The sequence below is a fragment of the Vicugna pacos genome, unplaced genomic scaffold (assembly GCF_048564905.1).
Source record: "Vicugna pacos unplaced genomic scaffold, VicPac4 scaffold_19, whole genome shotgun sequence".
In the NCBI taxonomy this organism is placed as follows: domain Eukaryota; kingdom Metazoa; phylum Chordata; class Mammalia; order Artiodactyla; family Camelidae; genus Vicugna; species Vicugna pacos.
In genome coordinates this window covers 56,132,581-56,143,459 of record NW_027328740.1, presented here as the reverse complement: position 1 = coordinate 56,143,459, position 10,879 = coordinate 56,132,581, and the positions used below count along the sequence as shown (strand labels likewise).

At 35.1% G+C, this 10,879-nt stretch overlaps 2 pseudogenes; one reads left to right on the top strand and one right to left on the bottom strand.

The window, feature by feature from the left end:
- The first annotated feature begins 3,873 nt into the window (after positions 1-3,873).
- On the top strand, positions 3,874-4,889 carry LOC140693454 (olfactory receptor 5AL1-like; annotated as a pseudogene).
- A 3,292-nt stretch (positions 4,890-8,181) lies between these two features.
- LOC140693606 (olfactory receptor 8U3-like) lies at positions 8,182-9,131 on the bottom strand (annotated as a pseudogene).
- Between the last annotated feature and the right edge of the window lie 1,748 nt (positions 9,132-10,879).

Here is a 10,879-nt window from a genome sequence, read left to right as displayed (position 1 = left end):
CAAGGATTTTATGCAGTTATACTGTGCAGACCTTGGGTAAGTTGGTCATTACTGGGAAAGGAATAGCTACTTAGAACACAATGAACCCATTAGGCAATGCATCCTCGTGAGAAGAACGTGAACCTTGTAGTCCAAGGATGGTGCTGTACGAGGTGTGGGCTCTCACAATGTTAGTTACTGATTAAATAAGGACAATGTTACAGAATTTGGAGACTTTTAAACTCTTAAACAACATATAAAAGGTAATAATAAATGGCAGGTGCATGCCTAACGTCTCCCTTCCTTCTCTGAGTCTAAAGACCTCAGTTCTTGTCCCAACTCTACTAATAAACTTGAGGGAGCAATTTATAAATGGGGGTTATCCTACACAACTGATAACTGTGATATAGACAGGTAGATAGACAGAGATAGAGATGGGTATGTATGCATTTCTAATAAGTGTAATAATTTCATAATTTTCTGTTACACAGAAAACAGTTTTGAGTTTGCAACTCATGCATATCATTTTAATACATATGTGTACTAATACATATATGCCATTTGAATGCTTAATTACAAAGACTAGAAAGCTGATACTAACAGCTAGAGGGGGAAATTTAATACATATTTTCATTGCTCACAGAACACAGGGCTAGCTTAATCCACAGTTCTCAAACATTAATTTTTTCATTGTTTATTTAAACACATTTGCCTACTATTGGACCATTTCAGTGGCTCCCAGTTTTCTCACAAACCCCCTGCAGCAGGATTTGAGTCTGTCATCTAGATACTGGCCACCTGCCATTACTGTCCTTGACCTCCTGTCTCAGCAGGCTGGAGCAATCACTGAGTCACAGCTTCTCTAGGAAAGGGCCTAGATTGCTTGGGATCTAAAAGCCTCCTGGGTCTGACATTTCCTGGATCAAAAAAAGATCTCTGGCAATTTTTTTCAGTTCTGTATACCTTAGTTTCTTCATCAGTAAGAAGGTAAAAATAATATCAACTGCTAATTTTATTGTTATAAGATCAAAAAAGACAATGGATAAAAACATTTAAGAGTAAAAGATTTTTGAATTAATAGTTTTCAGATTTCCTACTCCTCATTTGAATATGATAAACATTTAGAAATCTATCTACAGTAAAATTTAAGAATTTCAGGTTAAAACTGAAGATATGCTACAAAACTATTAATATAAAAGAAAAAATTTGTCATGATTTTCACCTGAAATGTGATGATTTTGTTAATTGATTTTGTCCTTTTTGAGAAAGATTGCTTTCAATTAGCCAAGTAGTTCAAATTTCTTAACCTATGAATCTACCTAAGAAACATATCACAATGAGACATTTCCCCCCAAGAGGTGAGATTATGAAGTTCATTTTAGTGGTAAATAATTCAGAATACTTCAAACATACATATGGGCACCAGATAAGCACAAGTTATAGCAATAGCAATATGAAAACTTAAGTTGTCAGTATTCATACACATGGAAAGCAAGATGGAAATATACATATGACACTGACATCAAGTGTGTGGACAGAGAGCACAGCACAGACTGTGAAGACTGATTAAGAGGAATAGGAAGGAAGGAAGGAAGGACCACAGTATCACCTCATAGATAGAACAACAGGTAACATTTGATGCATACAATATGAGCATTTTTCTGTTTGCATACATATCCCTAGGTCATTACATGTGATGTGATATACAGGAATTACCTATCACTGTATAACCTGTTTAGCATGCTGCTTTTAAAACTTGATTATATCATGAATGTTTTTCAATATCAATAAATGTAGACTTATTTCAGCTTTTAAAGTTACCATTTACTATTTTACTGAAGAGCCATGTAAGATCTAAACAACTATTAGAATATATCTAGACAACTTCCTTTTTTGGAGTAAGTAAAAACAGAACAATTCAGACACTTGCATACTTTCATGACTTTCCTAAGTTCCTAGAGTTAAAGTCATTATATCAAGTGGCAGGACTATTTTAAACAGTTTTGATGCTTACTCTTATACTGCCCTCCAGAAAGATGAAGACAATTATGCCTCTATTGGATGTGTAAGCCCATGTCACATTCCCATGCCTTTACCAACAGTGGGTATCATCTATCATTTAATTTGATCAGTCTGATGGACACCTTTATTTGCTAGTCATTTCATGTTTAATTAAATTTTCTCTTTTGTAATTAATAAGTATATTGGGAAAAGACACTCATTATATATATATTAATATAGTGTAGGGAGAGGTGTCATTAATTTAAAATGCTGGTCTAGCATACAGTATAATCACATGTATATGTATCCTCTACCAAAATTATTTTGTATTATTTTGCTTATCATACCACTGACTTTTATTTAACTATACCAGTGCAGTGAGAAAAAGTTGAGGTGTTATAAATGAGGTGAATGAAAGGGCAGAAAATTATGGTCATTAAAAAAATAAATTTTAGATATTTAGCATTTGATCTATTGCCATTTAAATAATTTTTTCAAATAGAGCCATGGGAGTGGGACTTGCAAGTGGAGTGATGGCAGGGTCCCCGATCCCAAGGTCAAGAATTTAAGAAGATATATTGTTATTTTTTTAAATTGAAGTGTAGTTGATTTACAATACTGTGTTAATTTCTGTTGTGCAGCATAGTGATTCAGTCATATATATATGTATGTGTATATATATATATATTTATTATTTATTATTATATATATATATATTATTTTTCAGATTCTTTTCCATCATAGTTTATTACAAGATTTTGAATATTTCCCTGTGCTATACAGTAGGATCTTATTTTATCTGTTTTATACATAGTAGTTAGCATCTTTTAACCCCAAACTCCTAATTTATCTCCCCACTCTCCTTCCCTTCCCCATAACCACAAGTTTGCTTTCTATGTCTATGAGTCTGTCTCTGTTTTGTAAATAAGTTCATTTGCCTCATTTTTTAAGATTCCACATATAAGTTGTATCATATGCTATTTGTCTTTCTCTGACTTACTTCATTTAATGTGATAATCTCTATGTCCATCCATGTTGTTTTGAATGATATTATTCCATTCTTTTTTAATGGCTGAGTAGTATTCCATTGTATATACATATACCACATTTTCTTTATCCAGTCATCTGTCAATGGACATTTAGTTTGCTTCCATGTCTTGACTTGGTCCTTGTAAATAATGTTGCTATGAACACTGGGATGCATGCATATCTTTGAACATGAGTTTTCTCCACATATATGCCCAGGGGTGGGATTGCTGGATCATATGGTAAGTCTATTTTTAGTTTTTTAAGAAATCTGCATACTGTTTTCCATAGTGGCTGCACCAGTCTACATTCCCAACAACAGTGTCCACAGTCTCTCCAACATTTATCATTTGTGGACACTGTAATGATGGCCATTCTGACAGAAGTGAGGTGATATCTTATTATAGCTTTGTTTTGCATTTCTCTGATAATTAAAGATATTGAGCATCTTTTCACAGGCCTATTAGCCATCTGTATGTCTTCATTGCAGAAATGTCTGTTTAGGTCTTCTGCCTATTTTTTGATTGGGTTGTTTGTTTTATTGTTGTTGCATGAGCTGTTTTTACATTCTGGAATTTAAGCCCTTGTCAGTCACATTCTTTGCAAATATTGTCTTTTCTTTTTGTTTATGGTTTCTTTTTATGTGAAAAAGCTTAGAAATTTAATTAGGTGCCACTTGTTGATTTTTGCTTTTATTTCCATTGCCAGAGCTAATGTGAAGATTCTCCTCTGAACACATTCATCATAAGATCATGGTGGGTCAGAACCAGCTTCTAATATCTACTTGATTATTGCCAAGGGAGACAGGAATAAACAGAATGTGTACTCTGGAGGGGGTTATTGTAAAAATATTTTAAAATCTGTACCATGGCAAAAATCAATTATTCAGCAGTGTCTGACTTTATCCTCTTGGGACTCACAGATAATCCAGAGCTTCAAGCCATTTTCTTTGGTGTATTCCTAGTAATCTATTTAGCTTGTGTTGTGGGTAACCTTGGTTTGTTTATGCTAATACAAGTCAGTCCTCAGCTTCACATACCCATGTATTTTTTTCTCAGCCATCTGGATTTTGTTGATTTTTCTTTTACATCCTCTGTCAACCCCAACACCTTGGTGAATTTCCTATGTGATTTTAAAAGCATAACATTTTATGCATGCACCCTTCAGGTGTGCTGTTTCATCACATTTGTAGTTTGTGAGCAGTATTTGCTCTCAATCGTGGCATATGATAGGTATGTGGCCATTTGCAGCCCTTTACTCTATGTCATTCTCATGCTTAAAAACTCTGTAACGGAATCATCACTAGCACGTATGTTTATGGGTTCAGTGTGGGTCTTATACAGACAGTGGCAACATTCCAGTTGTCTTTTTGTGGCTCCAATATGGTCAATCACTTCTACTGTGATGATGTGCTCCTGGTTGCTCTGGCCTGTTCTGACACTCAGGTCAAAGAGCTGATGTTGTTAGTCATCGCTGGGTTCAATACGCTCTGCTCTCTACTGGTCATGATCATTTCCTATGTCTTCATCCTCCTTGCCATCCTGAGGATCCATTCTGCTGAAGGAAGACAGAAAGCCTTTTCCACCTGTGCTTCCCACCTGACCTCCATCACCATATTTTATGGGACAATCATTTTAATGTACCTACTGCCCAAGTCAAGCCATTCTCTGAACAGAGATAAGTTTGCTTCGGTGTTTTATGTGGTGGTGGTTCCCACGTTGAACCCATTGATCTATAGCTTGTGGAATCAGGAAGTAAAAAGTGCACTGAAAAGAATTACAGAGAAGTTGTTTGGCTGTCAAGTAACAGAAAAATCATTGGACAGGGAGGCATCAGAAGACAAGGAATTGTGGCTTATTTACAGTCACCATGCTGATAAATGAACCAACTTTGTCACTTCCAGTGCTCAGATCCACTCAGAATATGTCTCACCCACTGTTTCATTCTTAGTGATTTCCACGTGAAACACATTTTGTAAATTTTGAGTTACTGAATTATAAAAGGGAAGAGAAAAAAGAGAGAGAGACAGAGAGAGATCTTAATCCTGTTTGACCACAAAATCCTCTTCCTCATTAAATAAGCAGTATTGGAAAAGAGAGGCTTTATCTGAATTCTGTGTCATCTATTGAGAAATCTGCATTGTACTGAAATGGTAAATCAACATCTGGTATCTTATGTTTCAAGCGTGCTGTGCAGGTAATCTTGAAAGCATGTTGATGCTTAAGAGCAGGGATATTTGGTTTTAACATTCTAGACACCCTTCCTAGCATTCCACTTCCTGCAACTCAGCTACAAGGGTAGCCTGACATTGAACACTTGGTGACACTTATGCTGTGTCAGTTTAGTTCATTGGAGCCATTTCACACCATTTTAAATCATAACCTGTTTTATATAAGTGTGTGATTAGGAACGTGGATCTTCATTCACACAGTTTGGCTGACAATTTTAGCTTTTCCAAGTAATAGCTGTTATCTTGGGTAAATTATTTCACAGTTCTGTTTCTTAGTTTCTTCATCAGCAAAAGGAGGTAATAATTCCCTTTGTCTTGGACTAATTGTGAAGGTTAAATAAGCCTACAAATATAAAAGGCATCACACAGCTCCTAGCAAAGAGCAAGCACTTCACATATGTTGACTCACACCAAAAGAGCAATATTAATTATTTAAAGCATTGTTATTGTGTCAATGATCTCTTTTATTTGGTTTCAGGTAGTAGTCTTTTTTTTTTTTCAGAAACAGTTGACAATATTATATGCTTTATTTTAGAATCAACAAAATGAAAATATAAAAGCTAACAAGTTATTTTATTGTAATCTTTAAAGCAATTTAATTATTTTTAATTTCTTTTTGTGTGTGTTTATAAACATATTTTTAATGTATTTTTATTGAAGTACAGTCAGCTTACAATGTTGTGTCAATTTCTGGTGTACAACACTACACTTCAGTCATACATGAACATACACATATTTGTTTTCATATTCTTTTTCACCATAAGTTACTACAAGATATTGTATGTAGTTCCCTGTGTTATACAGTATAAACTTGTTGTTTATCTATTTATGAACATATTTTAAACTGAATTTTTGAGTCCTTCATTTCTGCTATTAAAATAAGCGTATTTTTTTCTTGAAAAAATATTAAGCTGCTTTTGTTACATTTAGTAAAATTGCCTTAATAAATTATGCATTTATTTAGTTTCAAACTTTTCAAAGTAAAAATAAAGCTACCATCTACTGAATGTCTTTCTGTGTGTCTGGTGCTGAATGAAATGCTTTAAATGGACAGTCTCAGTTAATTATTTATAACAACCTACTGAGATAGATATTTTAAAAGTAAAGAGATCCAAAACAATTTATGTAATTTATTAATGAACATGTAGCTAAAAACTAGGGAAAAAACACAAGATTTGTGTTTAATTTTGTTAAATCTCAGTTTTAACAAAATAAGTGAAGAGATGATGCAGGTGGAGAGCCTCTGCCACATACATGGTCACCTTTTCCCTTTACTTTCTTCTCCAGAGTCCAGTACAACATGAAGGGCCCATTTGTAGTGCCAGATTCAGGCTCACATACCTTTCAAATTATTTTCTAATTGAAAGATTAACTTAAACCTAGTTTTTGGATGACATCTTGTGAATCACCCATTTTTTCTTAGTTTTTAAAATTGTGTAAAGATGTGGAAACATCGATTCAATTAGTGTTTAAGCATTGCTGTTATAAATATTATGAAGGAAAACGATAAAATGAAACTCAAGAAAAGTGGTGTTCCTCAGTGAGGCATTAAGATTCTATAGGTCTGAAATTCTTTACCTGTAAGAGAGACTGGCTATGCTGTGCCTGTGGGCCCTGTACATGATATGTGATAGGATGTGTGTGGATAGCTGTCTATATAAATATACACTCACAAGACACAGTATGGTAAATAGAAGTACCATGTTTCTCTGTCAAAACTGTTTTAAAAAGTTGAGAATTCATTCAACTCACAAGATTTGAAAAGCACCTCATGGCAGCATAAATGAGTTATTTACAAATTAATCTCAGAAGAAGAAGTAATCCCTTGTACTGCAGACTTCAAACAGCATTTTATATAGCGACTGTAACTGTCATCATCTCCTTCTAAAATGGTAAAATAATAAGATAATACTAAATCATTAATTTAACTATTTGTATGAAGTGTCAAAATAATTAAAGCATGTCAAATCACTAATATTTTCATATCATGACCCTATAAGGGTGATTGAATAAATGACATTATAAGCAAAGGTTATTTCTATTTGAACAATATGCAAATGCATCAATTATTTATTTTAAAACAGTTTCTTATAAACCATGTTCTTCCACTTATATTTTAAAAAATCCAATAATGATATTTTTAAGTCCAGATAATCTATAATACTCATAGTGGTTAAAGAAAACAAAATTCAGAAAGACTTGCATTTGCACTTAGAATTTTCATATTACTAATTATGTAACCTTACACAATTTGTGAAAAATTGAAGCCCAGTGGTGAAATCTTACCCAACTCTGAGATTTGTTTTATTGTAATAAGTAACACTACTTGATTCAGTGCCCAGCAGGTAATAGAAATCTAATCAGGCTTTTCCTTCTTACTTAAAGAAGTAAATTTTTGAGAGCTCGATGAATTAATTTTTAGTTATACATAACAAACACTTATATAGCAAACAATTACATAGCATTTATTATCACAGGATATTGCTATAAGTGTTTTATAAATAATAATCTGTTTAGTCTTTAAAACCAAACAATGAGTTGGGTCTTATTTATTTTCCAAAAATGGAAAGAGAGTCACAGAGTTCAGGTTCATTGCCCAAAGCTGCACAGTCAAAAAAGGAAGAAGACAGAATTCAAGTTTAGGTAGTCTTGGTTCCAGAGTCCTCAGTTCTAACAAAGACACAGTGATGCCCTTGCTTGGGATACATGTATGTATATTTGAGACCATGTTTGTGTTTCTATTCAAACATAATTTCACTGGTATCTAAAGGCTATGGTAGCCTGAACAGGACTTGGAATCAAACTGACTTTCCAGAATTGGCCAGGGACCTGGTAGATAATATGAAAGCCACATTTCCAGTTGATTGGGAAAGAATTACAAGAAATGTCAGAAAGAGAAAGCTTGATTCATTTACCTTCTTGTATTTAATAAGCTATTATTACTATTATTTTCTTAATTTTAACATCTTTACAGTTTCACAGCCTTTCTTCAAGGCTTTCTTGGAGGCATCTCTCACTTCTTTGTTTCTTAGGCTGTAGATTAGGGGGTTCAACATGGGGGTCACCACCATGTAGAATACTATGTTGTCTGTGTCCAGGGAGTGGCTGGATCTGGGCTGTAGGTACATGAAGATCAGCGTGCCATAAAAATCAATGACAGCCACCATGTGGGAGCCACAGGTGGAAATGGCCTTGTGTCGCCCCTGGATAGAGTGAATCTTCAGGACGGCACCAGTGATAAAGATGTAGGAGGTGAGGACAATGGAAGAGGAGCAGATCATATCAAAGCCAGCAAAGGCACAGATCAGAACTTCCCTCACATGTGTGTCTGAGCAGGACAGAGCCAAGAGAGGGAGGTCATCACAGTAGAAATGGTTAACAGCATTGGGGCCACAGTAAGTTAGGTGGAAGGTGATAATGGCATGGAAGAGGGCAACCAGAAATCTGTATACGTATGGAACCACTAGTTGAATGCAGACCCTCTTTGACATCAGTGTGGAGTAATGCAGGGGTCTACAGATGGCCACATAGCGATCATAGGCCATGGAGGCTAAAAGGAAACACTCCGTGATCATGAAGGTGAGAAAACAGCACAGTTGTATTGCACAAGCATGGAAAGAAATCATGTTGTGTTCCACAACAAAATTCACCATAATCTTGGGAGTGATAGCAGAGGAGTAACAAAGGTCAACAAAGGCCAAGTGACTGAGGAAGTAGTATGCCCATGTCTGGAGCCGAGCATTCATCCTGATAAAGGATATCAACCCAAGGTTGCCCAGCACTGTGACCAGGTAGGTGACTGAAAACCCACAAAGCAAGGGGCCTGAAGCTCTGGCCGGTCTGTAATTCCACTGAGAATGAATTCAGTGACATGAGTGACATTAACTTCAGCCATTGAGTCTGATGAAGGCTGCAGATTTTGCTATAAGATGAAGAGCAAGAATGGTATTTTTTATGGCCTCTGCCAGTGTTGGGGGAGGTGATCACTAGCATCTTCTAGCCTTAAATTTTGTTACCTTGTGGGCAAAAAGTACACCTTAGCTCTCCAACTAGATGCCATTCTTGCCCCAGGGAAAGAGTTCTTCGCTCTCAGAATACACTTCTTAAGCATTATTTTGTTTTGTGATTTTAGAAACTATGGGAGAATGTTGGTTAAACTTAAATATTATCTGAAAGAAAGCACTTGAGACAGCTACCAGTAATATTTCAGTGGTTTTGGTGCCCCTAAGTCTTCTGTGCACATATAAATATGGCAGCACAGCATAAAAATACATAATTTATAAATAAAAGTAAATTTGTATTCCCTGTTTTTCATTTTTGTGCATGTTCTAACAGTTTTAAAAATTTTCAAAGTGATCTGTGACTGACTCACTTTCCTGCATCCCTTCCCTTACAGAGTAAGGGCTGGATGCTGTAGAAGCTAAAAGGAAATTAACAAGAACTATGGGAAAACATGCAATTTTATCTGCATAAAAATTAAGCAGATATGGTTTTCTTTCCAATTCAAAATTAACCACACTTTGAAGTTTGTTGCCCAGAGTTACCAATAAGTAGATTATTAGACAACTTATTCTAAACTGCATGTAGATAAACCCCATTCCCCATAAATATGTGTCAGTATATTTCAAGGGCTCATGATACCCAAAGACTTATTCTAGTAGGTTTCACTTTTAGCAACATATCCTAAAGAACAGCCAGTTGTAATCAAACTTCTATGGAAACATATACAGGTGGGTAGAGTTCTTGATGAACATTTCTGAAAAATTGAAATTATTTTTATTTCTGCCAACTCTGAAAAAAAAAGACTAACCTCATTAAGCCCAATGTTAGTCTATTTGAAATTTATTTTTGCCCCTGGCTTTATTTTCCCACCAAGTGGAACCATAATATACTAACAAAGAAAGGAACCTTGAAACATCATCACATCAAACTCCTTCATATTTTAATTTTATTTATTGCTACTATAAGTATTTATCTGTTGCTACTGAGGACTGCCCTTATCAGATACTCTAATTTGTGCAATACATGAATTAACTTACAATAGTCTTTTACTGAGAGTATGATGAAATTCTATCCCATCATCCCTGATAAACAATTGAAAAAAACCCAGGCTTACAGCTATGGTCCCAGAGATCACATGGTATAGTACGGGGGTGATCAGGTTTGTCTGACTGCAAAGCCCATATTCCTAAACATCAAATTATGCTGCCCAGTGTGCAACCATCCTGGCAGATACATCCAGATCATCTATAGTATGAACCTAATGTTTCAAGCTTAGAGAAGACAAACATAACACCTGTAATTTCTTAAAGATTGCTAAGCTTTCCATGTACTTTGCCAAGGTAAAACTGCAGAAGCCTGAGTGTCTAAAAAGTTATTACATCATGCTGTCCCTCCTGCTAAAAACTGTTTCTCTCACGAGTACTCTGAATTAAGGGTTCTCTTACAGGGCTTGCACATACTCAACGTGTTCTCACAAAGTCTTTTATATCAATTCCAGCTGTGAAGACATGGTTTGACTGCTAGTTAAGAATAATGAAAAGGCTACCATACAATGGAAAAGTTAAGCAGACCACCCTCGCTGAAAAACGGGGTCAGAGGAAGAGGTTGATTTATATATATCATAATATTTTACTTAAAATA